General features: G+C 37.2%; 1 long non-coding RNA gene across 1 annotated transcript; it reads right to left on the reverse strand.

Moving 5' to 3' along the window:
- On the reverse strand, positions 1–27,277 carry LOC138921168 (uncharacterized). Its single transcript, XR_011433515.1, has 4 exons — positions 26,948–27,277; positions 10,883–11,034; positions 5,861–6,117; positions 1–1,097 (listed from the first exon to the last, which is right to left on the reverse strand). It is a non-coding gene; the product is annotated as an uncharacterized lncRNA (long non-coding RNA).
- Positions 27,278–27,678: the final 401 nt, after the last annotated feature.

Raw genomic sequence — 27,678 nt, forward strand, 5'->3', positions numbered from 1 at the left:
TTTAAGTATATTTTAATGATATTAACACAAACTGGAATTCTGTAAAAAAATCATATGAAATTTAAAAATGACTATAAATTGAATAGTGATTGGACCTATTTGTGAGGGTTCCTAGAAAGAAATGTAAAAGCTCATTATTTATCATAAATATTAGGAACAATAAAAGTAAAGATGCTAACATTATTAGGACCTATTGATAACTAATTACCTTACCAAGGCAATTTCATTTCACATTCATAATAAGCAAATCAATCTGTAACATAGCTGAAGCTCACTTCGTAACAACAAAGCATTGTAAGCTCACTGTAACAATAAAAACTAAACCAAAACAAAGAAAAAGTTATAATATTTTAAGGAAAGCAGAGCCATTAATATGTATATACGCTCATATATAACATGAGTAATTTTTATAGCACCAACTTAATAAAATCTAGGAATTTTTCTGGAATTCAAGGGTCTTCTAGTTCATGCTATTAAGCCATTATAAGAATAGTCTCTACAACACCTTGGAAGGATGGTCTTTCAGTTTCCATTTTTCTCCAGTTGGTCCTAATTATGCCCTCCAGAGCTAGGCAGAGCAGACTCAATTCCACACTGCATAAACTATTTCAAATATTTGGAGATTGTTTAAAATATCTTCTAAATCGCCCATTTCCAAGCTGTGCATTTATAATTCCTTCAACTATTCTTTTTACGACAAGTAATCTAGGCCTTGGGAAACTAGTTTTCAAATGCTTCAGTTTGTCAAATTCCTTTTAAATTTGGTCCTAAGGATTTACTTTATGACTACTCTAGATGCGTAATTTGAGTCAAAAAGTCAACTCCTACGGGAATTAGGAAGATAAATTGGACTTATTGGAAGTGGTGGTGAACTAGATTGCCTACCACTGTCTGCAGTAGGTCTACTAGTCAGATTAGTGATAGACAATCCCCAAATCCCAATAGTTTAACACAATAAAGGTTTATTTATTGTTTATGTTACAGTGAAGATCAGCGTGGGAACTCACTCCATGCAATAGTTCAGGGATCCGGGCAATGCCCCCATCATCTCTTATGGTCTTGAAGTCTTCCAACTGTGTCCTCTGCCTCAGTCTGACCTACCGGAGAAGAAAGTGAGCCTTGAGTACCATGCGGACAATTTTTTTCAGCAGCCTTTCCTCAAAACTACATACCTCACTTTTAACTGTGCTTGATGGGTTGAACTCAATCAAACAGCCATACTTAATTTTTTATTTATACCTAAATGCATTTTAGTTGTGCGCTCAGGAAAAAAAGGCATGCAATTTAGGGAACACATGGCATTGCCTCTTCTACAAGGGATGGCAGCTACTCAGCTCAAGTCTATTAATAGCATGTGGGAATGTTGACCCAATGTTGCCAGATCTTTGCATTTATCAAGAGAATCTAGAAATTCAAGGGTTTTTTTTATGTGACATCTCCTGATTTTTAAATATTGGCAAGTAGATCACTCTTTTGATGACCTTAGATGAACCAAACAAAATATCTCCACAAACTAGATCTAGTCTGTAGGCCAACAGTCTGCAAAGTTTGACAGTATTAAAATATCCACCAAGTGAACACTGAGGGGAGTCAAAGTTCAAGATTCCTTCTTCTATGGATTGTGGCTACACAGTGTTCTAACACTATCACATTAGTTGGCACTCATAAAAAGAGTTGGGGTGGGATGAGTTTTTGTAAACAACAGTGGTCAAGAAGGTTACACCCAGTAAACCAGAATGAGGACTCAAAGGACACTGGATCCAGCAAATCAAAACTTAAGACAGGTCACAAACCCGTAGTAAACTCACGCTCCTTGACTTCCTGAAACCTGCAACGCAGTTGGAGAAAGGCTGCGTACAAAAAGAAGTGGCTGCAGTACAACACAACCAGACCTTGTGTACAGACTGACTACATCAAAAGTCAGAGAAACCATCCTTCTGAGGTGTGGCGGCTAGGAAAAGCTTTGCGAAGCAGGGGAGACTTGAAGTATGGCTTGAAGAATTTCATAATAAGAACCTCGCATAGTCACATAATAAATGGAAACGTGGTAAAGAAAGAACGGACAGGAATTCTAAAGAGCTAAATAACTCTCCAGTTCTGCCTTATGTAGCTTCCTGAGTGGCAGAGGCTGCTAATTATCTCCTAATCACTATTCTCACTTTCTTCTCAGTTTTTACTTGGGCGTGTGCCTTCCTTGCCTTTAGGTTTGACCATATGTCTAAATTCTAGCTAATGGATATAAGGAGGGTACGTGTGCAACTTCCAGAAAATGCTCTTAAAGAGAGTCCTTTTCATCTCTCTCTGCTTCTTGCTCCTTAGAATGAGCACCTAAATGCTGAAACTCCAGCGGCCATCAGGGGCCATGAGGTGGCCTTTGGAATGGAAGCCCTTTACAGCACGGCAATAAGACACGAGCCTGGGATGGAAACATTTGAGCTCCCTGAATAGGAGAGAGAAACAAACTTGTCTCTTATTTATGCCACAGGGATTCTGTTTGTTTATTATTATTTTTCTCTTAACCTTTGCTTTTTTTACCCTAATACTCAAACTTGAACATATCACTTTACCTTTCTGAGCTGGAATTTCCTTAAAACAAGGGAGGTAAATTTATTTATATAGTCCTATTAATGTCTTCATACCTGAAAATTTGGTATGATTCAGCAGGAAATATTTTAAATGTCTATTTGACCAATTGTGCCATGTCTCAGTTTGCATCAACACATCTCATATAGAATGTGAAAAATTTGGTCACTTAAGTATTTTCAAATGTACAGACACTTCTCTTTGAGAAAATACATGATGATATGCATCACACCTAAAATGGAAGACAGTATAATCCAATAGAAATTGGAATAGAAAAATATTCCAAATCTGCTCATTCAGTAATATCACACTTGAAAAAAAATTACATCATTAACGACAATGTTAAAATGTTTATAATTGATTCTTTAAAACAGATGATTAATGTTACCTTCTACCAGGTTAACATTTCCCAAAGTATTTTCATTTGAATACAAATTTTGAAAAGAAATCAACAAAATAGATATGCTGAAGTAAAATAACTGTTTATACTATTTTTATCCATAATTCCTTTTGAGAGATTCACCAAACACATCAGAATAGGAACAACTCTGGGTCATCTCAAACAAGCAGATGAACAGAAACGTTTATCTATGTTTAACCAGTTACTTTTACAACATAATGATATTTTTCTCCAGAAGAGGGCAATTCTAGATGGTAGACTCTTCCAAAATTCTTTCTTTATATCCTGCTGCTTCTCCAGTTAGGAAAGTAAACAAAGCCTCAAGGTAAGAGAGAAATTAAAATCAGTTTGCTATTTCAGAGCGCATTCCACAAGAGAACTAACTGCGAACCATGGCTTGAGGTTCTCAGAGGAAAACAAGAACGATCAGGAAGCTCAGTATAGACATTGCACGTTTAATTTTGCCTTTCGGGCTGTCCTCTTGTAGCAAAGTTCAGTTTTGATTCAGAAGTTCTGTTATCATATTATGAGCTTCAGTCAGACACTTGGCGTACGCCCTGGACTTCACGTCCTGGGAGAGAGGTTTCAAGAAGAGAATTTTATTGGTTCCTTCTAGACCTATCCTGTCCAGGAACCTTACAAGTTTACATGCACAATAAATATTTGTTTTTGTTTTTTATATCAGTAAAAGTGGAAGCAAGAGACTAACTTGTGTGAGAAAAGTACAATATAAAAATAAGCAGTTAGTACCTGGAAGCACCGCCTTTTTGTTACAGTGTAATTTTTTTGTTCCTTCAAATTTCTTGTCTATCAAGAGAACAGAAATCTACATGGACTAGGAGATGCCATCTAGTGATTTTATACAATATTGCTATTTAAAAAGCTCTACTTTTCCCAATTGTAGTACGTCTAAAGACTCATTCTTTTGAGATTTCAGTGATTGTGCTCAGGGAAACAGATTTTTCTTTAATTTCTTTTCAGTATTCAAGAAAATAAGCTATAAGCTATTTTCATCATTTAAAACTCCTCCATAGAATGCAAACTGGTGCAGCCACTATGGAAAACAGTATGGAGATTCCTCAAAAAATTAAAAATAGAGCTACCATACGATCCAGCCATTCCACTAGTGGATATCTATCCAAAGAGCTTGAAGTCAGCAATTCCAAAAGTCCCATGCACCCCAATGTTCATTGCAGCATTATTCACAATAGCCAAGACATGGAAGCAATCTAAGTGCCCATCAACTGATGACTGGATAAAGAAGATGTGGTGTATATACACAATGGAATACTACTCAGCCATAGAAAAGAACAAAATCGTCCCATTTGCAACAACAATGGATGGACCTTGAGGGAATTATGTTAAGTGAAATAAGCCAGATAGAGAAGGATAATCTCTGTATGACTCCACTCATATGAAGAATTTAAAAATGTAGACAAAGAGAACAGATTAGTGGCTACCAGGGGAAAGGTGGGGTCAGGGCTGGGCACAAAGGGTGAAGGGGTGCACCTACAACACGACTGACAAACAATAATGTACAACTGAAATTTCACAAGATTGTAACCTATCATTAACTCAATAAAAATTAAACTAAAAAAATAAATAAAAATTTTAAAAAAACTCCTCCATAGATTTCTAATACACAAGTTAAGCAATGGAAACAAAAACTGATACATATTAAGAATCACAAATCTATAAACTTGTTGACAGTCCAAACTTTTTGAGAAGTACCATCAAAAATTATCTTAATGTATTTCCTCTGGAAATCATAATAACTATCAAAAGGCTACAAAGGGCCAGGTTACAAACACATGGATTTTGAATACATAGAACAGATGACAAGCTTTCATTTTATTAAATTACTTTACAAATGGATGAAGCAAACATCCAGTTGAATTTTTATTTTGATTTTTCATTTGCACTTACAACTCTAATTACATATAATAGAGTGCTAAGAGCAATTAACAGAATGCTTTTATAGAAACGTAACAATAATAATGTGGGATTATTGATTGAAAAATGCCATTTCTGGGAAAAGCCTGGAAATCAGTAAATGGCAAGTAAAATATGAAACATTTTCTCAGAAATAATTGTCAGCTTCACATTTCAAAATATATGGATGTCATATATAGCTGTTTTTGGTAATGATTAGCATTGATGTATGTTGTTAGGTTAAAACAATAGATAAATTGTACAGAGAAGAAAGAACATCAAGAGATCAGACAGGAGACTGCCAATTTTGGGTTTTAGCCAAACTGAATTTCACTGGGTTGTTAATAACATGATTGAAGGTGACCATTTGTGTTTATTTTCGAAACTTGTGCATTTTGTATGATCACAAAATGTGATAACGCATATGTAACTCAGACTGGAAAATACGTTAAGCTATAGACCAGAGGGTTGTAGTTTCAATTTTGATTTAGATGTTTACTGGCCCACAGCAGTATTTTATAAAGCCCTTGAACTCATGAACCCGCACCATTCTACATGACTGGTTTAACACGTGCAATATTTGATTGTTTTTCTGAGTGACCACTGATATTAGTTTGTGTACATAATTCATAATATTCTATTTTGAAAGCCAGCATAACATTTCATTTCAATCTACTGATTTAGTCCTCCAGGGAGGACAGAGACTATTAAATTTTCAAAGCTTCCCAGTACTATTTCTGTGTCTAATAGAAATAGCCAATTGAAAATAACCACTGCGGTTTCTCCAGGGAATTTAGCTGTACCTTATTACACAGTGTCTATATTCTGAGACATAATTAATCTTGAGCTTATTAAATTACTGTACTGGCCTTTAGAGATGACAATTTTATGAAAATAAATTCTAAAAATTTATTTTTAGAATAAATAGAAACAGTGAGGCACTACCTGTTATTGTTGCCATGTACCCACTGCTGTTGTGAAATGCCCAGTGGCGCAGTGATTAAGTTCGCACGTTCTGCTTCTTGGCTGCCTGGGGTTCGCCAGTTCGGATCCCAGCTGTGGACATGGCACAGCTTGGCAGAAGCCATGCTGTGGTAGGCATCTCACGTATAAAGTAGAGGAAGATGGGCATGGATGTTAGCTCAGGGCCAGTCTTCCTCAGCAAAAAGACGAGGATTGGCTGTAGTTAGCTCAAGGCTAATCTTGCTCAAAAAAAAAAAAAAAAAAAGAAAAGAAAAGAAATACACCCCTTCAATAAGGGAATTTCAGATAATAAATTGTTTCTGTTAAGTATCAAAGATAACATTTTAAATAATATGTATTTCAAATTACAGTCCTACTAAGATGGAAATAAAATAAAAATCCTACCAAAATAAACACACTTACCTACTTATTTCATGAACAGAAAATATCAAGCATAAATTAGCTCTTCTTTTAAAAATTTAGAGTCATTTTCATGACCATTGATTTTATGCTTGGTTTTAGTCTGGTTGTTTTTCTATCTCCTCCCTTTATGCTATTTAGTTATTATATAGCAATTTAGTTCCTCAGAGTAGTGCTTAGCACATGGGAAGTTTTAAAAAAATACTTGTGGAATGAATGCATAAATTTTCAAAGAAAGCTTTCAGTACTTCTCTTTCTAATTTGATGTGGACAGAGAAGTTAGACACCCAATTGTTGGAAATGGATTATACTGTATTCATTATATCTAATGTTGAATCAAGAGTCTAGCCGAAAGACAAGACTTACAAACTTTAGAATACCAGGTATTTCAATGGGTCAGAACTCTTTCCATTTACTATCAGGTTCTGTGATTTTTTTTACAGATGTTGAAGTTGCCAAAAGATTGACCACTGAATAAATCAGATGTTACTCTCGTGAGAAAATATCTGTAGAAAATAATATATTGTGCTCTTGGGCAATATTATTATGCTAACAAATACATGTATTGCCTTGAATGGTTTTTATGCTTAGTCATTGGTTTAAATATAGAGGAAAAGTCACACATAAACTGTAGACTCTAGTGTCTTTCCACATCTGAGGCCAGAATCAATCTTAAATAATAGTACCCTGAGAGGATAATGTGGTATGAGCACGAGCTTAGGGAGCATTCCCCTGGGAATGCTCCAGGTTCTTTATATATTCCCAAACTGTTCTCTGTGATTTTCATTCTTACTAATATTTTCTGGGCTGAGTGTATTGCTACTTTGTCTCTGTTATACCTACATTATAGGAGACTGAGCTGTGTCTCTAAAACTTACTTGTTTTCATGCACCTGGAGGCTATTTCCAGTTCCCAGTGATGTTAACTTGATTAGGTCAGTGATAAATTAGAGAGTGGTGACTAAAAACAAGCCAAAAAAAGCATCAATGTTGTTAGGTAATTATTTTTAGAAAATACGTGGATCTGGGACAATAGTCTTTTCATCCAGATTGTCAAATTCCCTATAAAAACATAATTTCATTGGGACAATTATTATATTTTCTTTATATGCTTTTTCTTCCCTTCTAGTTTTGGTACATTTATTCTGTACTAAAGTTTTAAGGAATTGGCTGATACTAAAGTACTAAAAGTTGTTCTTAATTTTAACCTACAATGTTGATCATAATAATCGTAATTATATTTCATGATTTTTCCTGCAATTTCTAAATAAAATTACAGCTAATTTAGAAATGGGCATATCTATTTTGATTTTTTAAATGGATGTGAGTGAAATTTGTTTTCTGAAGAGTAGTATAGACTTCTTCTGTGGTATTGATGTCCTCTCCAGTTCACAGGCTGGCTTGGATTTGGATGCTGCCTGTCTAAAAGCTGGAAAGCATACTGCTTATAGAACCTCAAGTTGGGGTCTGCAATCCCATGGATCCGAGGATGTATTTTGCGGTTTTTACAGCAACTTCACTGTACAATTTTTTAAATCTATGCTTCATTCCCTGTGTGTATCCTGAGTAGCAATTTCCTTATTAATAATCTTAAGTTTAAAACTTTGAAAACCATAGACTGAGAATAAAGGGGCACCAATTCCCTAACATTCTAAAGCATGCCGAAAATATTTAAGAGGCCGTGATCTCCCTGGAGGCTGACAAAAGGGGAACAAATTGCTCAGCCAGTCCCAGTCATTGCCCCAGTCTCTGTCCCAACCCCAAGTGCATTTAAGCAGATCCCCGGGACTAGGGAGAGCCAAAATGTATCCAAGTGGTCAATTATTGACCCAGGGAAAAACTATAGGTTTTACTTCTTTGCCTTACGGGTGGAGAAATAGTGCTTATCAAATCCAAGAGAGAAGGCCTCAAGAAGCACCACCCCCAGAAATTAGACGTCAACACTACTCTTATTCCCCAGTTGAATGTTTTCTTATACAGCATATAATTGGATTTATGCCTATCTGTTCAGAGATAAGAGGATTTTATTACAGATATAAATTGAATTTGATTGATTAAACATTTCCTATAATTATAGATTTAATATGTACTTTTTCTGGACTGAGTTATTTCAATATGATATGCAATTTACCAAAACAGCATGTTCTATAAATGTTATCCAAAATAACTAAAAGTAAAATTTTATTACAAATATAAAATAATTTATTATAATTGACTATCTTAACGAGATTAACTTATTTTAAAATATCAGTTAATATATGCAGAAATGAATATTGCTTAATGTTATAATGCAACAAGTTTGGGATCAATTCTATTTCTATTTTTCATTTTTATAGTTATATAAACCAAAAATATACTTTCATAAATACGTTGATAGGAATGACAGTAATTTTTATTATGAATATCACTCTATTACTTGAATTCTATGTTATAAGTAAAAAATAACGTAGTAAGCTATCATAAAAAGTTATTCTTAGTAATCTGTTTACTCATAGTTCCAATTATGTCCTCCTTCAATTTTGTCAAAAGCAAAGAATTTGAAAACCACTGACTTGCAGAAGGATTTGTTACCTAGTTGTCAGAGTCATTCACTTTCTCTGTTTCTGGGAAGTATTCTGAAATGGCTTTACCAAGACTTATCAAGCAACTGCGATCTGGAACCCACACTATTGGCATCTAGTTTAGCTGAGTAATAGCTAAGACTTACACAGTAGAGTCTTTACCACATGCCAGGCTCTGTTCTAAGAACTTTCTCTATTAGGTTGAATCATATGAAATTGCTGTCTTTAGAGGTCAAAAATGCTTGAACACAGAAATTTCATACAGTTTAACCTATCTATTAACCTTCAATACTCATCACAACTTTATGTATAGATCCTGCTGATATGCCATTTTAAAGATGGAAACTGAAGCACGAAGAGGTTAAGTCACTTGCCTAATACTCGTGGCTATAATGTGGTGAAGCAGGATTTGAATTCAGATCATCTTGCTCAGGTTCTCCTATCTACGAAATTAAAACTGCCCCTCGGGGCTGGCCCCGTGGCACAGCGGTTAAATGTGCACATTCCACTTTGGAGCCCGGGGTTCGCCGTTGGGATCCTGGTTGCGGACATGGCACCACTTGGCAAAAAGCCATGCTGTGGCAGGCGTCCCAGTATAAAGTAGAGGAAGATGGGCACGGATGTTATCTCAGGGCCAGTCTTCCTCAGAGAAAAGAGGAGGATCGCCAGTAGTTAGCTCAGGGCCAATCTTCCTCAAAAAAAGAAAAAAAAAACCTGCCCCTCAATGTACTCAGAAAGGCTTGGAAAATAAAAATATTCTCAATTTCAACACATAGTTGTCAATATAATATTTTTAATAATATGTTTTTATCTTCTCAGGTGCTTTAAATTGGCTTTAGAAAAACTCTGGAACTGCAGATTTAGCTAAATTTAATTACCATGCAATTTAACTGGTAAAGCCAGTTCTCATTGTCAAACCAAAAAGCCATTATCAAAAATACTTTCTGACACGGAAAGTCTAACTTTATTTTTCTATTCAAATAAGCCTGTTAATACTCATTTTGAAAATTATTACAAAAACCACTGAGAAATATAGTACAGAACATGTAAGATAGAGTCCTCTTAATCAAGACAAGATTAATTCATACAATTTTATAATTTATAAAACAAAATTCTAAATCAATTGTGCTATCTCTCATCACTTTTTGTTTTTTAAAGATTGGCCCTGAGCTAACACCTGTTGCCAATCTTTTGTGTTTTCTTCTCCCCAAAGTCCCCCAGTACGTAGTCGTACATTCTAGTTGTAGGTCCTTCTAAGTTCTGCTGCGTGGGACGCTGCCTCAGCATGGTTTGATGAAAGGTGTCAGATTCATGACCAGGAGCCAAACCAGCGAAACCCTGGGGTGCCAAAGAGGAGCGTGCAAACTCAACCACTTTTTAAATAATGAGATGTAATAGGTAGCTCAGATCATAAATCATTTATTTACCCAGAAATATCTCCCTGTTAAATGTGTGTACATACGTATATCAAACTCTGATGCTCAGTCATTGGGAATAATTAAATTAAAATAATGTATAAAATCAGAAAGATCTCTATTAATTTTACCAGCCATCATGATCAAACTTTTCTTGTATCTAAACAAAGAGAAGCTTCTCTATTGCCAAAAACTAACCAATCTGGGAGCTAGCACAGACTTCTATTTTTTGTTAGTAAAAAGTAGAAAATACAGTCATTTTATAAGATGAAATAAGGAGAGGATTAAATAATTAGAATAAATATTTCATATGACTTGATAAAATAAATTTTAACTACTTTGTTGAATAATACATACCAAATCTGAAAGAAATCATAAAAATTTGACACATGGGTTTTACCCAGTGTATCTTGAAAAGTTTGGTGGTCTCAAAAAATATTCCAATTACATTAAAAAGATCTCCCTCATTAACCTGTACTGCTTCAACTCTTCAAAGCTTTTCTTTTCAGCTAATGCCAGCTCCCAAGGATGAGTGTTGAGAACAGCTGAAAAGAACTGCTCATATTTAAACACATAAAAAAGCAGTTTTCGATATTTAATATTTCTTACCTATATGTTATTTGCTTTGCTCTTGTGGAACTTCTTCAAAATTGATTCATTCTTTGACAATAGTGGGAAGATGGAAGTGGTGGACTCTTCAGACAACAATTATCAATACCAATCCATTTTAAATGCCAGTTTTTCACCTTTAACAGAAATATCTGTAAGACAGCAAAAGACACAAGTCCTAAGGTGGTTTGTATTTCCTTGGTTATCCATTGACACTGATTCATTTTCTTAAATCAATATTTTGAAGTCACTTTGTTTGACGTCTGGAGAGATTTTTGAGGGGCGTGACTTTCTTCTGTGAAGCAGGATGGAAGAGAGAGGGAGCAGGAGATGAAAGGCACACCTGCCTTTTAGTCTCTTCGTCAGATTCACTCTTAGCTCGATCAGTCTTAGGAAAGAACACATAGGAAATTGAGTATATGGAAACTATCCTTGCTCCTCATTCCTTTTAAAGTCTTGGTGTTATAGCAGTTTGCATAGCCAGGTTTAAAGACTGCTCCAAAGAGGACTATAAAAGCCGTGCTAAGAGAAAACTAAAACTCTCTCTTTGTACCCAACCAGGTCCAGATGAATACTGGATGGATAGATAGATATGCATGTACATATACATGTTTTAGATCATCTGATAGTTTCCTCTATCATCATGCAACTGCCTTGTAATTTCTATGTAAATTTGCGCTTATGGTTTATTAGACCAAGATATAACATAATAAGACTGTTTAGTAGTTAATTGTAGTACAGTATTGGGTCCATAGACCCTTAGGCACCCACAGATACATTCTCAACAGTCTGCAAGTTCTCAGGTCTGAGAAATTCTGCTTAACGGACTGTCATTAAGAGTTCAGACCATCAGAGCCAATCTCATCTGGGTCAAATTGCAGCTCCCCACTTATTAGCTGTGTTACCTTCTCTCCCTGAATCTCAGTTTTTTCATTTGTAAAATGAGAAATGTAATGCAATGTAAAATGCTCACTTCCTCTTATGCTGAATTAATTAAGACAAACATTTCATTCACCCATAAAATCAGTAAGCCAAAAATACTGTTTCAGAATAACAGAGACGCCTTGTTATTCTGATATTTGGGTTCTGGATATAATTAAATAAATACAATGTACAACACTTCAGAAATAATCATACTACTTTTGTTAGCCATCACGATTGAACTTTTTCTGTGCATTTAAAGAATGAGAAACTTTATATTGCTCAAAACTAATCAGTCTGGTAGCTAGCACATAATTTTGATTTTTTAAATAGCAGAAAATATATTCATTTTATAAGATGAAATGAGATGAGGACTAACTCTAATTGGAATGAGTATTTCATGATATGATTTGGTAAAATGGGTTTTAACTACCAATATGGATTTTCACTAAATCAGCCTCCCTGCAATCTCAAATTGTTCTTTTTCTATTAATAGGAAATTGTCCAATAGAAATATCTTAGCAGAAAATACGGAGCATGTGGGAGAAGAAAATATTACTAAGCATTAACAAAAGCATTTTAGTGTTGCATGTGGAAAAGGGAGAAGATTTTGGCTCTATGGTGAGCACTGTATGCTTCCAATTTAGACTTACATTTCTTATTGTAAAAATGCTGGAAACAATTGATAAATAGATTTCCTAGCAATATCCAGCTCAAAGCCACCTTTATTTAAACCAATTGGTACACAATTAATGATAATTTAATATATAGCAAGGTTGAGTGTGTTGGGTGATACTTAACAGAGGAAAACACGAGACAAGTTTGGGGTTTTCCTCATATCCTCTGTATTATTCAGATTAGACTATCTACTGTAACAAATCTCCCTAAATCTCAGTAACTTAACACAATAGAGATTTAGTTCTCACTCACATCACATTTAACCCAGGAAGTTGTAGACTCTGTTCTTTATGGTTTATCAGGGACCTAGGTTCCTGTCACGCAGCTCCATCATCTTCTAAGATCTAGCATCTTCTACAGGATTTTCTGCAGCCGGTTAGCAGAGAGGTAGGAAAAAGGATCTGAAGTATCTTATTCAAGGGTTTAGGGGCCAGGCTGGGAGAGCACACATCATTCAGGACCCCATTAATAGGTCAGACTTTAAACTCTTGGCCCCACCTCATAAGGAGCTGGAAATGTAGTCTAGCACTGAGCCAAAAAAGAAGAGAACGTAGATACTGGTCAAGAACTGGCTGGGCTCTGCCAATCCCCTATAGAAATTCAGGATATTTGATTTAAATTCACAGACTCTTGCTAATATAGTGATGACACTATTTTTACAAATGTTTCTCTTACTTCCACACACTTTTTATTTAGTCATAATTGACATCACTTCATTGATTCCTAACACCATGAGACTCTCAGCAATCTTATATATATATATATGTTGACTTAATTCTATTATAAAGAAATTGAATTAATTATGGCAAGATCAATTAAGTAATCACCAACAGGTTAAATTTGAATGCTTTTAAATCCAATTTCTCAAAAAAAAATCCTCAAAAATTAAGTACAATTTTCCACCCAAGTAAACAAGCATCAACATCTCAAAGTTAATAATAAAAATAATAATCACTGGGGGCCAGCCCCATGCCCAAGTGGTTAAGTTCATGCTCTGCACTTTGGCGGCCCAGGGTTTTGCCAGTTTGGATCCTGGGCGTGGACATGGCACCACTTGTCAAGCCACGCTGAGGTGGTGTCCCACATGGCACAGCCAAAAGGACATACAATTAGGATATACAACTATGTACTGGAGGGCTTTGGGGAGAAGAAGAAGAAAAAGAAAATAACAATCATAAAACTAAAATGTCATAGGAGATCTTGCAAAAAAATTACTATATTTATGGGTGATAAGATTGAAATCTTATGATGGCAAGATTTTACAAGAAACATCACCTAAACCTTGCTAATGTCTTAGGGTCTTCAAATTAGTGACTTAGTGTCTTGTAAATATTCTTCAGCCTCTATTCTGCCATTTACTAGATGTTAAAGCCTGGTCCACTGCTTTGTTTTTTCAAAACACTCATATTAAGAACTTTAAGTTTCTTATCCTCTCAAAATTCTAAAGGTTGGGGGTAGGGGGAGGTGTCACCTCTAATTTATTTTATTTGATGCTGCATTAAAGACATTTGAGGTTTTAATTATTTTATTTCCACCTAATAATATTTTTGCTCCTAGCGAAATTAAGTGAATGCTGCTGGTCACAATGCTGATATTTGTGTATCAGCAGATCCAGAATATCTGGAGCTGAATTTTCAACTCTCAGCTTTCCCACAGTGAAACAAATCATGACCACATATCTCAGGCAGAAAAGTGTATACTTTACCCAAGCTTCAAATACAGTTAGGCCACAATACTTTCACCCACATATTTTCAATCACTAAAAAAAGTGGAATTATTATATCATGCCAATACAACTACTGAACATCAGCAAAGTTGATACTAATGTCTAAGGTGACAATATTTGTTTCACTTTACATATCAATACAAGTGACTCTATCCAGTAATCTATGTTCTCCTACAACCCTTTAAAAATATTTTTGTATTTGCACTTTACTCTCTATCTCAAAATCTTACAATCTCTGATTTGGTTCTAACCCAAGCTTGTCTGCATACTATCAGTTTAGTCTTCAGCAAGACATTAATTTTTCTGAAGGTTAAATTCTTTGCCTGTAAAGTAGGGATGATTCTATCAATTTAGCAGGGTTTTGTGAGACTCAAGTAAGATAATAATACTGAGCAGTAAACTCTTCATAAACACTCTGGGTAAAGCATCAGCACAGCGTCCTGCCCTGCCTTCTTTATTTTATGTGTGCTCTTCAGGTTGTTTGTTGTTCTGATCTTTGGTTTTTTGTGGGGTTTTTTTTTATCTTATTCATCACTCACTCACTCATTAAGTCAACTGGAAAATCAGATACAGTTTCCAACAAACATTTCTTAAACACTTACTACGTAACAGTACTATTCCAGAGATCATGGATACAAAGGTGGGCCAGACTCTTCTCCTCACAAATTATAGTTTATTGGGGCAGAGAGTAAAGTGTGATAAGTGCTATGACAGAGGAAGAAAATAAGCAGACACTCCTACTGTACTCAGAAAACGCCTCCTAGAAGAAGCAATGTGGAAGGAGAAATCTGAAGGCTGAGGAGGAATTATCAAAGCAAGTAAGAAAAGAATGGTCTAGCAAAAGGAGACAACGTATATAAGCAGAGGAGCGTGAGAACCAGGCATAAAGAAACTGAAAGTCCAGGGGCCAGCTTGGGGATATGGTAAGAGATGAGGGAGGGGAGGTAAAGAGAGGATAGATCATAGAGTGCCTTGCAAGTTAGGTCGAGGAATCTGGAGTTTATTTGGAGTGCAATAAGCAAATCAAATTATTTTTCCAATTTCTCTTCAGTCTCTGACCCACATGGTCCATTTCTTGGGTCATAATTTGGCATAAAGACTTCTGTGAGTTTTCTCAGTGTATAGTCAAGCTTGTATTGTCACTACTGCCATTACTGTATCTTTTGGACTGCACATTCTGCACATTTGTACATTTATATTCTGCTAGGTTCTGTTTCTTGTCTTGTGGAATGTATCAAACAGTCTAATATCACAGCAGATACTGTTTTCCCACTGACCATGGGGCTTTCTGCAACTGAAATTAATGCTATTACTTGCAGCTTCTGGACCATTCCATCTGTGATTCTCTTTTTCTCAGCAGCCCAGGGAGACCCATTTCTCCTTTCCTCACGGTAAATTGATGCTGTCCAAGTAAAATGCAAAGGGGAATATTAGCCCCCAGGAAACAACATTGTCTCTCTCACACACACACAAACGCAGACGCACACGTGCACTTAAAGACCTTCAAGGATTTCCTGTGGCCCTGAAGGTAAATTCTGTGTCACATTTTGTGGCTTAAAAGGCACAAAAAGACTTTATCAGTCCTGACCACGTCTTTACTTGACCATTAGGTAGCGCTGTGTATGAGTGAGGCGGGGTGGCGCAGGGAGAGTAGAAAGAGGCAGAAGAGTGTTCCACAAAGAGAGCGCAGCATACAAACAAGGCTAGAGACGAAGATGAGAAAAGCATATGCCTGTCTGAATCTCTGAAAACAATTAAAGCCATTTCCCTATGCTGTTTCCTCTGTCTGGAACACTCTTCTACCTTGTTTCTTTCCCAGTCCCGCCCTGTCTATTCCTGCATCTAAGCTTAAAAGTCATCTCCTTCAAGCACCTTCTCTGCCTTACCTCCTTCCCCCACCGTCTTCAAGAGCGACCATGTGTTCCCATCCTACTACAGTACTTTCTTATAATCTGTTGTTTAATTTGCTCTCCTTCCTACTAAACTATAAGTTCCGTGACAACAAGAAGCTTTCTCCTGTTATATTCCTATTAGGCAGCAGAGTGCCTGGCATATACCTGGTGCCTAATAAATATATATTGAATGAATGAATGGACATAACCATCTGTTAAATACCAACTATGGAGTAAGCACTGCACCAAGTAGTTTATACGCATTATCTCACTTAAGCTCCCCAGTATTGCTCCCATTTTATACACAAGGAGACTGAGCTTGGAATAAGAGACTTACCACAAATCACACAGCTAATAATATACAAGGTTACTGATTGTTATCTTTCTAACCTGAGCTGATTAAGCGTATTTTTAAGAAGTGGAGGAAAAGTGTTGCTTACAAAACCCAAATCTCTTAGATCTAGATCTGATACAGAGCAAGGACTGAAATCAAGGACTGTCTGACTCAACAGCCTCAGCTCCTAACCTCTCTATTATAATACTTTCTCCCTGGTTCTCTGTATTATATTTACTCCTTTGTTTTTGATGACCTGGGATTTGCAACTTGTGTGGCCCACATGGAAGGTTATTATAGTGTGTGGAAAAACCCATGCAATTTTTAAATGTTCTTAAGTTTCCTTTCTCTGTTTCTCTCTTCTCTTGGATAAATATTAGATACACATGTTCACTACCAGTGTTTCCACATGTTTTGACCAGATGTATTTTCAAAGTGTGCATCTCAACATTTTGTTTATTTGCCCCTACAGTATGGTTAAAAGGGGACTTTGTTCTTTTTGTTAATAAGAGGGGAGGTCACAAGTAAGTTTAAATTAGAGTTAAAATAGTTACGCTCTTTTGTTCTTAATAAATCAGATTTGATTGCATGGCATGGTCGTTATTTTTTTAACCTATGTTCCATTTCCAAAGAGAAATTTGAAGTGGGTTGTGTCCTTTCCTTTGCCAGGTTACTGATTGTTATCTTTCTAACCTGAGCTGATTAAGCGTATTTTTAAGAAGTGGAGGAAAAGTGTTGCTTACAAAACCCAAATCTCTTAGATCTAGATCTGATACAGAGCAAGGACTGAAATCAAGGACTGTCTGACTCAACAGCCTCAGCTCCTAACCTCTCTATTATAATACTTTCTCCCTGGTTCTCTGTATTATATTTACTCCTTTGTTTTTGATGACCTGGGATTTGCAACTTGTGTGGCCCACATGGAAGGTTATTATAGTGTGTGGAAAAACCCATGCAATTTTTAAATGTTCTTAAGTTTCCTTTCTCTGTTTCTCTCTTCTCTTGGATAAATATTAGATACACATGTTCACTACCAGTGTTTCCACATGTTTTGACCAGATGTATTTTCAAAGTGTGCATCTCAACATTTTGTTTATTTGCCCCTACAGTATGGTTAAAAGGGGACTTTGTTCTTTTTGTTAATAAGAGGGGAGGTCACAAGTAAGTTTAAATTAGAGTTAAAATAGTTACGCTCTTTTGTTCTTAATAAATCAGATTTGATTGCATGGCATGGTCGTTATTTTTTTAACCTATGTTCCATTTCCAAAGAGAAATTTGAAGTGGGTTGTGTCCTTTCCTTTGCCAGGTTACTGATTGTTATCTTTCTAACCTGAGCTGATTAAGCGTATTTTTAAGAAGTGGAGGAAGAGTGTTGCTTACAAAACCCAAATCTCTTAGATCTAGATCTGAGACAAAATCTTGCTCAAATGCCGAAAGTAAAACTGCAGCTCTTCCAGTTAAACATTCACATGATTCTTTATTTTGAATTAATTTATATGTATATTATAATAAGCCATTTAAATGTTATTTTCTAACAATATTTGTGGAGAAACAAGTCAATTTTGGGGTTATTACAACAATCACAAATAAAATTTGGTTACCATTCAGTTATAAACAACATAATTAAATCCCTAGGATAGATTTACTTTCATTTTTACTGTAAAAGAATTTGCTTTGCTCTATGTTATTATTTTGGCTTTCAAAGAAATTTAAGATTTTGTTATATATTTTAATTACAACTTAGTTATAGCAGTTCAGTCTTTTTAATTACCACAAATGTATTTAGAGTGTTGAGGCTCAAATTCGCTTTCCTTCTGTAGAGTCTCATAGAGTGCTACCACATGCAGCACTGTCAAAGTCAATGGGCGCTGCACATATGGGAGATAAGAAAGAAGTCTATGGGGCAAACGTTAGTCACTTTTCTCTTATTGCTTATCTCATCTTGAAAAGAGTAAGTGTTCATGTTTAAGAAAATTTTGTGGGTTTTTTAAGCTAAATTTTGAATTCAAATATTGATTGTGATCTAAGTGTCATTCAAAACAGTTGCTCAAAGACAGAGGTAAAGGTTGGCCCAGTTTCTAAAGCATCTAATCCGGGGAAGACGAAGTACAAAGGAGGCATTCACTTAACCGAGCTTCTGACTCTTCTATACTTGTTTATACAGGTGGCTCTTTTGTTTGTTTTTAATGTTTTCCCATTACAAAGAACTTACATGGAAAAAACCACATCTTGATAATATCAAAGAGGATGTTTTTTGAGTTAAGGGGTAAGGAATATCTTTTTTTTTTTTTTGAGGAAGATTAGCCCTGAGCTAACTGCTGCCAATCCTCCTCTTTTTGCTGAGGAAGACTGGCCCTGAGCTAACATCTGTTCCCAATATTCCTCTATTTTTGTATGTCAGCTACCTTCACAGCATGGCCACTGATGAGTGGCATAGGTCTGCCCCCAGGAACTGAACCTGGGCTGCCAAAGCAGAACAGGGAAAACTTAACCACCAGGCCAGCGGAGTTGGCCCTCACTTCTGTTTTTGAGACCCATCCAATGGCTCTCAACTGCATTTCAAGTAAAATCTAAACTCTGTTCCACAGTTTATAAGGTCCTTCATGATCGACTCTTCCTATCTCTCATACCGCATCTCTCAACCTTTGAAGGTGCCCTGACTTGACTTGTTAATTTCCTAACTCCCATATATGCCGAACTTGCTCCAACCACAGAAGCCTTGAACTTGTTGGTCTCTCTGTCCCTCTACCTAAAGTTTTCTTCTCCTAGATATTCACAGGGCAATTCCTTCCTATAATTCAGGTCTTGGGTTAAATATCACCTCATAAGGGAAGTCACTCACTCATTCACCCTTTAGATGTTTTATTTCCATCATAGCCTACATCCTTATCTAAAATAATATTTATGTATTGTGTTATAATGTACTAGTTATTATTTTTTATATCTGCCCACTAGAATGTAAACATTATAAGTTCTAGCAAAAAGTGTCTGTCTTCTTGACCTCTGTCTCCATATATGCCTGACATGTAGTTGACATTCAATAGCTCTTTGCTAAAAAGGCTACCTGAATGGATGAGTATCCACTGAATGAGTCATATCTCCAAGCAGAGGATCAGAAAGTTGTGCAGCAGGAGAAGGTCCAGGAAGCCACTCAACATCTGGAAGTTTTGATGGAAGCCAGTTAGGGTACGTTCATGACTGGCAGGCTGGATCTTTCATGCATAGAAATTCAGGAAAATAGACAAATCTGGAATCTAACACCAGAAGCAAAACTCCAAGCCCTACAAGGCTACTAAATTATTCCTAAATAGCATGGGTGCTTCAGTTAATAAGCTCCTCCTTAGGTTAATGCATTTGGATATTAGAATAGTAAGCTTCAGTTTTCATGGCTTCAGATTGTTGTTGCCCGTAACTTAGCCCATTTGGTACTTATAAAAACACCAAACAGGATAGTAACCTTTTATCCTATTATTGCAGATTCAGTTCAATAAATTCTATTGGCTGTAACATAGCATTTTTAGAATTCACATTAACTCTTTGAGTTCAACAGCTAAACATCATTAAATGCACTAAAGCAGGATTATTCTTTCTTGACTTATATAGCCTCTTAAACTCTTTAACACGAACATTTTCTGAAAGAGGAATGTATTAATCAGGCAATGCTCCCTAAAATTTACAGACATGATCTATGAAAATATAACTTTTGGTTATCCTTTGGCAAAGCTATAAAACGTTTATTTAAAAAAATATAAGATGTGAAGGCGAATTTACACTTCAGTAGGAAACAAATGGAACAAAGCAGAGTCTGGGTTGAAACAGAGCAGATGAGCTGTTCTCAAGCTTTTACGTTCTGCAGTTCTCTCTTAAGTGGCACCATCCTTGTACACACAGGCACACAAGCACAGACCGCATACCACTAATTTGGTCATTCATTCAGCTAACTTGTATTAAGAAGTGTTTGCTATGTGCAGGGACTGTGTAAGGTACGGGGACACTGAGATTAAACTAAGATTATAAAACACATTCCTGCAGGTGCTCACGGTCTCCGGGGGGAGAAGGGTTGGTAAAGGTAATTACAGCAGTGTAATAAGTGCTGTAACAAAGACATGAGTAGGGCACAGAAAAGCAAGTGTTCATCTGCTTAATGTGATCAGGAAATGCATCCAGGAGACGAAGATATGTGTACTAAATCCTAAAGAGGGAGTGTGAAAGGTTACCAAGGTGAGGAAGGCACTGCTGCCAGGAGGAGGAATTGTGGCGATCAGAGGGAAGAGGATTTATGGGGAAGTGCAAGAAGCCGGGTGCAGATAGAGCCAGGTGTGTGCATGTGGGCAGAGGTGGTGTACACAAAGTGTAGAAGAGCTGGCTGGCCACGCTGTTGGCAATTTGATGAGGGGTGACAATTCTTTCTTGTACAAGACTTTAATATCCTTGGTCTTTGCCCATGCTGATAGCAATCACCAGTCAATATGACAAGCCAAAGTATCCTTGCTCTTGGTAGCCAGCTTCCAGGATGGCCCCCAATCATCCAAACTCTTGCTCTTCACACCCTTTTATAGTCTCCTCCCACATTGTACCAGAGTTTGTCTGTGTGACCAATAGCATAAAGCAGAAGTGATAAATTGCCCTTCCGAGATTGGATCATAAAAGTTTATGAAGACCGTCTTGGTCTCTCTCTCTCCTTTCACACACACACACACACACACACACACTCAATCACTTATCTTGCTCTGAGGAAAGCCACCTTTCTGAACACCCCCATTAACTGAAGCCTCCTTCCAACAGCCATGTAAGTGAGCATAGGCCAGATTCTCCTGTCCATTCAGATGATAGTAGTTCTGACCAACAACATGACTGCCACTTCATTAGAGCCAGAACCACCCAGCTAAGCCATCCAATTCCTGATCCTTAGAAGCTCAGATGAGATAACAAACATTTGTTGTTCTAAGCTGCTAAGTAAGAGGATAATTTATCAGACAGCAGGAGATACGAATACACTACTCACTTCCAATTGCCCACTAGCGGAGCAGTATAGACGCCAAGTAAAACCACAGGTCTATGCTAAGTGCTTGGACGTTTCACTATAGGCTGGGGGGCCATTAACAGATTTTGGGCAAGAGAGTGGTACAGTTGATTTATGATTTAGAATGATTAGTTTTGCCTTGAACACAGAGTTTTCCATTCTCTTCTCTTCTTCGGTCCTCTACTATTGCTTTTTCAACTACCTCTAAAATGAGTAAAAACCTATATGGTACTTGTTGACTTCCTCCTAAACAGACTGGGAGTTACCTGAGAACAGAGGCAAATTCTTAGTCATTTATAAATAATTCTTTGTGTTCCTGGAATCCTTTTGAGCATGGTGAAAAGCATTCAGTGAATACTTGCTGATTAATTGAGTGATATCTTAGAGGTAGGTGACCTGAAGAGAGGGAGTTGGGTTAGCAGGCTATTATATTAACTCACTGGAGAAGTGATGAAGAAATGGACTTTGGAGACGTTAAAGAAGAGGAAATTAGTCATGTTACACACATATACACACGTAATTATGGTTAGTTTTGCAGATGTAATCATCTGGCAAAAAACCCAAACCTTTGTACTACCTCCTGGTGTTGTCACAACTCTTAAGTAGAGATGCAAGGGGGAGACTCCAGTAGTTAGAATAGTCTGGCAGAGCCCAGGAAGATTACTTAAGTTTGTAGTTATAAAACAACAATACAAAAAATGACAAAAAAATAAAATTAAATAGCCAATAACAGTTTTCTTGCTCTTTCAAATGTGATAAGTTGGTCTATACTAGCCTGATACAAGTTTCAATGGGAATAAGCACAAATAATGTTATAGAGAAATAAACTCTATATTCACATAGAGTTATTAGTATATAGATATAAAAAACTTTATATTCACACTAAGGTATAGAAGTATCTGAATTGAACAAAAATGCAAGTACAAGCAAATAGCAAAGAGATGTCAATTAAAATCCTTTTTATACACAAAATATCTTCACTGGAAATTGTGAATACACTCTGGAGCTCTTGATAAAATTTACAAAAATCTCTTTTAAAACAAATATTCTAAGCAAGCTGTAAATATTTAGTTGTTCAACTCCGAAAACAGGTAGGAAGCCACCTCAGGTAAAATATAAAGGTATCACAAAAATCTTCTAAGTGTCTCATCATTCAGAATAACGGTTGGAAAAACATGTTCAAATACCCAACACGTATTCCATCCATTTTAGTTTTCTTATCTACAGTGCTTCCAATAAATAAATGAGACATCTGGTTTCACGATCTGCCTAAAGTCTTTTCTTTGTCCCTATATTTTCTTCAATTTTAAAACAGTACTTCTGTTGAAATCCTTGTGTTGTCTTGGAAACCCCAAAATTATTGCCCACTTCCTGGTTACGTAAGAGCAGCGCTTGTTTTGGCAAACTGGCTTTAAGTTTCATTTCCTAATTTAATTTTGTATTCTCCCACCACAAACACATAAAAAACGGTAACCTAAAGTAATGTTAACTAATCAACTACATTTTATGAAAAGATTAGTACCGAAGATATCTCTTGTCTATTTCATCATTTATTCCCTGAGAGTAAGATCATTTCTTATATATTCAAAGTATTATTATAAATATTTGAGTATTACAGAGTGGTTTTAGTTTAGGAATATGAAACAGAAACAGGATAATTTCTTAGGAGTTATCTGGGCAGAAGAATTAAAATGATCTCTCAAGGATTTGGGGGATGTGATTAAAATATTAATGATTTTTATTTGATCTTCCACCACAACTGCATTGATAAGGTATTTTTTCCTCAATGGTAAATTGCTATGCAGAGAAAATCTGAAACAAAACAAGAACTTGAAATAAATGATTGAAAATATTTGCCTAGGCTGTTCCCAACTAGTTTTTTCCAAATAGCAGCAACTGAATACCTTTATTAAATAGAAATAATTTTTAAGGGTTTTTTTTTCAGAAATAAAAATAAGCCTGTTGGATGAATCCTCATGTCTTATTTGGTTGCTAGAATGAACTGGAGTTGTAGAGTGTCTTCCCATCTATCGGAAAGTTATTTGTTTTAAAACAACTCTTTCATCCTTTTCACCTTACTTTTATTGCGATTACTATGTGGGCAAAAGGCAAAAATGTTCAAAATAGGAGGTTTGCGCTATATCACCTCAGAAGTTTTAAAAATATATAAATATATTTTTTTGTGTGCGAGGAAGATTGACCTTGAGCTAACATCTATGCCAATCTTCCTCTATTTTATGTGCGATGCTGCCAAAGCGTGGCTTGACGAGTGATGCTAGGTCTGTGCCTGGGATCCGAACTTTGAACCATCGGCTGGCGAAACAGAGCGTGCAAACTTAACAACTATGTCACCAGGCCAGCCCCTAAAAATATTTTCTAAGCCATGAAAATCAGCATATCTTCCAGAAACCCTTTGCTAAATCAGAATAAATCTGCTCTGTTTCTGCAGGCTCAAATTTCAGCTCAGCACGCACCTCTGCAGAGATAAAGTCCTTTGTGTAGACTATCGCTTGCGTACTTGCCAAGTTTTCATAATGTCACAGAAATTAGACGTATAGGAACATTTTTGTTTGTGTCATTAGCAAAAATTTAGTATCTCTAATAGTTACCCAAAGTTAGACATCTTACTCAACAAATTTGTGTGAAAATATGAATTGTGTGGCCAGCAGAATACATGACCAGGGTAATCTACAATTATTTTAAAATCGTGTTCTCTCTAATCACTTTTACTCTCTCTGGTAAAAAAAAGGTTAGCCTGTACTAGGGATGACCAGTCCTAGGCAAAAAGTGTAAAGTCGATGGGGCTGGCCCTGTGGCCGAGTGGTTAAGTTCGCGCGCTCCGCTGCAGGCGGCCCAGTGTTTCGTCGGTTCGAATCCTGGGCGCGGACATGGCACTGCTCGTCAGACCACGCTGCTCAGCGTCCCACATGCCACAACTAGAGGAACCCACAACGAAGAATACACAACTATGTACCGGGGGGCTTTGGGGAGAAAAAGTAAAAAATAAAATCTTTAAAAAAAAAAAGTGTAAAGTCGAGAAAATTAAGTTGTAGAATTCCTGTATCTTTTTTCTCTTTTAATTCTAATTCCACTCATCTCTCTTCCTATATTTCAGCATCTTTTCCTTAGGTCATTAAATATTCTGACTCCAGGTTCCTCCCAACCCCTCATTCTTTCTTGAGCAGCCTTTCTCTCTTTCCCATTCTCTGTACTCTTTCTCTGCACTCCTCTTCATCATTGTGCTTTCTTCACTTACTAGAAGCTTCTCTCAGTTAATCTGATCAATTAATCTTTGCCTAAGGTGTTTAAAATGTCATCTTGAATAGTATATTAATGATGCTGGGTCGGTGTGCTGAGGAGTCAAAAGAAAGATTTCTTAGACTCTTAAGATCTGGCAGTAGTGCTCTTTTATTTAGAGAATAGAATAGCAAGGGGACAGGACCCATGGGCAGTCAGAGCTTCTGCTGCTGCCGGCATGGGGACAGGACCCATGGGCAGGCAGAGCTGCTGCGTGGGGACAGGACCCACGGGCAGTCAGAGCTGCTGCTGCTGCTGCCCCGAGTTGAGGGTTAGGGCTAATTTTATAAGGCATGGGTATGTGAGTCATCTCTTTACAAGACAAAGGAAAGAACATGAAAAAAGTTAAAATGGTATCAGTGCAGGTGGGGTCTGGTCATTGGGTGATCCCAAGACTTTTAGACAAGAATCAAATCGGATTAAGCAAAGGTCAGAAGCCACCACCCTAAATCAGTTACATGAAATTGCCAGACAGCAACCAACCCAAGTTCTTGCCTTCCCCATTAAGGGTTTCTAGGGACAAGGTCATCTCTTTTCTTCTTCCTGGTACAGAGAGGGAGGCACCTTTTACAGATAGAGATTTACCTTACAAATGTAAATGTGTCCCAACAAGGGCAAGTTCCATTCCCCAGAGCCTCCTTCCCTGTCCCAGTTTATCGAAAGCAATCAGCCCAAAACAATCCCGATGCCAAAGAGACATATCCTGGGGTGGCCAATTTCAGGTCCCTACAAGGTCATCCCCCCTTCCTTCACAAATGCAAATATCTCTCCAAGAGCAAGCAAATACCAGTCCTCAGAGCCTACTTCTCATCTGCAGTTTTAAAAGTAACCAGCCTAAAATCCTCATCATTAATACATACCATTTATTGACATACAATGAAATAAATATAATGTATTAAAAAGCTGGAGTTTTAGAGGGCTTAAACACCGAAAGGGTTGTGATCACCCTGTTCCCAAAGCAGTTAAAAATATAATTTTATATTTTGAAGCAGTACAGAGTGTACATGCACACTTGAATTAAAATAATTTCTGTAAAAGTTTTCTGATTGTCAAAGTTTAAGTATGTTAATGACGCTAGAGGGCTTGGGGGTTGATTTTTGGAATGACTGTTCACAGGCTTGGCTGCTGTCCTATAGTAGCTCCGTTTGCTACTGCCCTGAAGCTAAGCAATCTGCAGCAGGCCTGCGAGGTAAGGACTGTCAGTCTCAGAACACAGATACCGAAAATTTGCAGTGCAGGAAAGTGAAAAACTTTTCCAAGTTTTCCCACCTAATAAGTGGCAGTACTAGGATTCAACCTGAGACTTGGTAGTTAATGATATTAAGCTTTTTATATGCTTAGTGACCAGTCAACAGGCTTTTACTGTCTTAATTTGAAGGCCAATGGTCTACCCTCAGGCCCTGGCCTGCCTTTGACACGATTTGGCCCCTCCCTATCTGGCTCCAGCACAAGTTTCTAGTCCTACCGCCCATTTCTGCCCTAGTGGGACACTGTATTCCTTGCTTTTGCTGGACCGTGTCTTCACTCGTGCTCCTCCCTTGGCCTCAAACGGAACTTAGCTTAACAGTCGATTTTGTACAATTATTTAAAACAAGACAACGGACTGTCGGGTCCAGAGAAAATGGTTTCACCCGGCCACGTGGGGGTCTAACTTCACCTCACACAATCTTTTAATTAATCTTTTTGTTTTTAAGCCTGTAACCTTCATTCTGAACCTTCAGAGGAACCCAGGGCCTCCAAATCCTGAGACATTCCAGGTTGCTGATGAGGATACCCATTTTCTCCTCAAAAAGCAGTTAAATTCAGTCCCCCCGCCCCCCCCCCCTTTAAATTATAAACCATGAATCCATCTTCCTTCCATTCTCTCATCTGGTTTCTTCCCCTCTCCCGTTCTCTTTGTCCTTGTAGGTTTTTACCACCACCATCGCCGCCACCCCTCTTTGATTCTCTTTTGGTAGGGTTTCGAGAAGGAGAGGAATGGATGTGAGGATTCAATTTGTCAAATTTTATTGGAAGTCTAAAATATTTCTTTTTTTTAAACAGGAAGATAATCAGTCTGGTGTGAAAATCATGAACCTCAGAGTCAGACCCCCCACCTTATTCAAGTCATGGCACAGAGAGAAAATGATAGCATTTGTATAGAGCACTGGGGGAAGTGACAGCCCTGGGGCGGACTGTCCCTGAGCAAACTCACCTCCTTGAAGAGGCTGTGATCCCTATCACAGCAGACAGGTACTTCAAGGTGCACCGGCTGCCAAGCTCTGAGCATGAACAAGGGTTAAATCTTGACTGTTTTGCTTGGTAGCTGCAGGGCCTGGAGCAAGTTCGCCTAACTCTGAGCTCCCTTTTCAAACGTGAGGATTATGGCTCCCACTTCTTAGTACTCCTTTGAGAGTCACAGGAGCTAACATATCTGACAGTGTGAGCACAACAAGGTGTTCACATGGTAGGTGCCAATAACTCTGCTTCCTTCCTTCAGGTCTCCTCCAACAAACCACACCTCGCAGTGTAGGTGCTCACACTTGTTGAAGCAATGACTGAAGAGGACATCATTGCAATACAGTAGGGGATCATTTGGGGTCAGACGATCTCCTGTACCAGGGAGGAGCACTAAGCAACCAGGCAGAGGAAAGGAGGGGCCAGGAGGTTAAATGGCTTTTAACCTTCTGTGGATTCAAGGGGTGACAAGTGTCTTTTGAGACTGAAAATCATTTGATTTGAGGTTTTTGATAAAGTAGGCTGCAGGTTCAGGAAAAAGTCTAGCGTCTTGTTTCTCAGTTGAAAGGGAATAGCTGAGGTGGTTACTTAAAGAAATTTTCTGTTTTGCAGTAGATTTATCTGTGTCTTTAACCTTATCTCCACATTATTCTTTTCCTGCAGAATAATCTGTTTACTATCCTTCCTAGGGTCAAGGGCGTTCCACTA

The sequence above is a fragment of the Equus caballus genome, chromosome 28, assembly GCF_041296265.1.
Source record: "Equus caballus isolate H_3958 breed thoroughbred chromosome 28, TB-T2T, whole genome shotgun sequence".
NCBI classification, from domain to species: domain Eukaryota; kingdom Metazoa; phylum Chordata; class Mammalia; order Perissodactyla; family Equidae; genus Equus; species Equus caballus.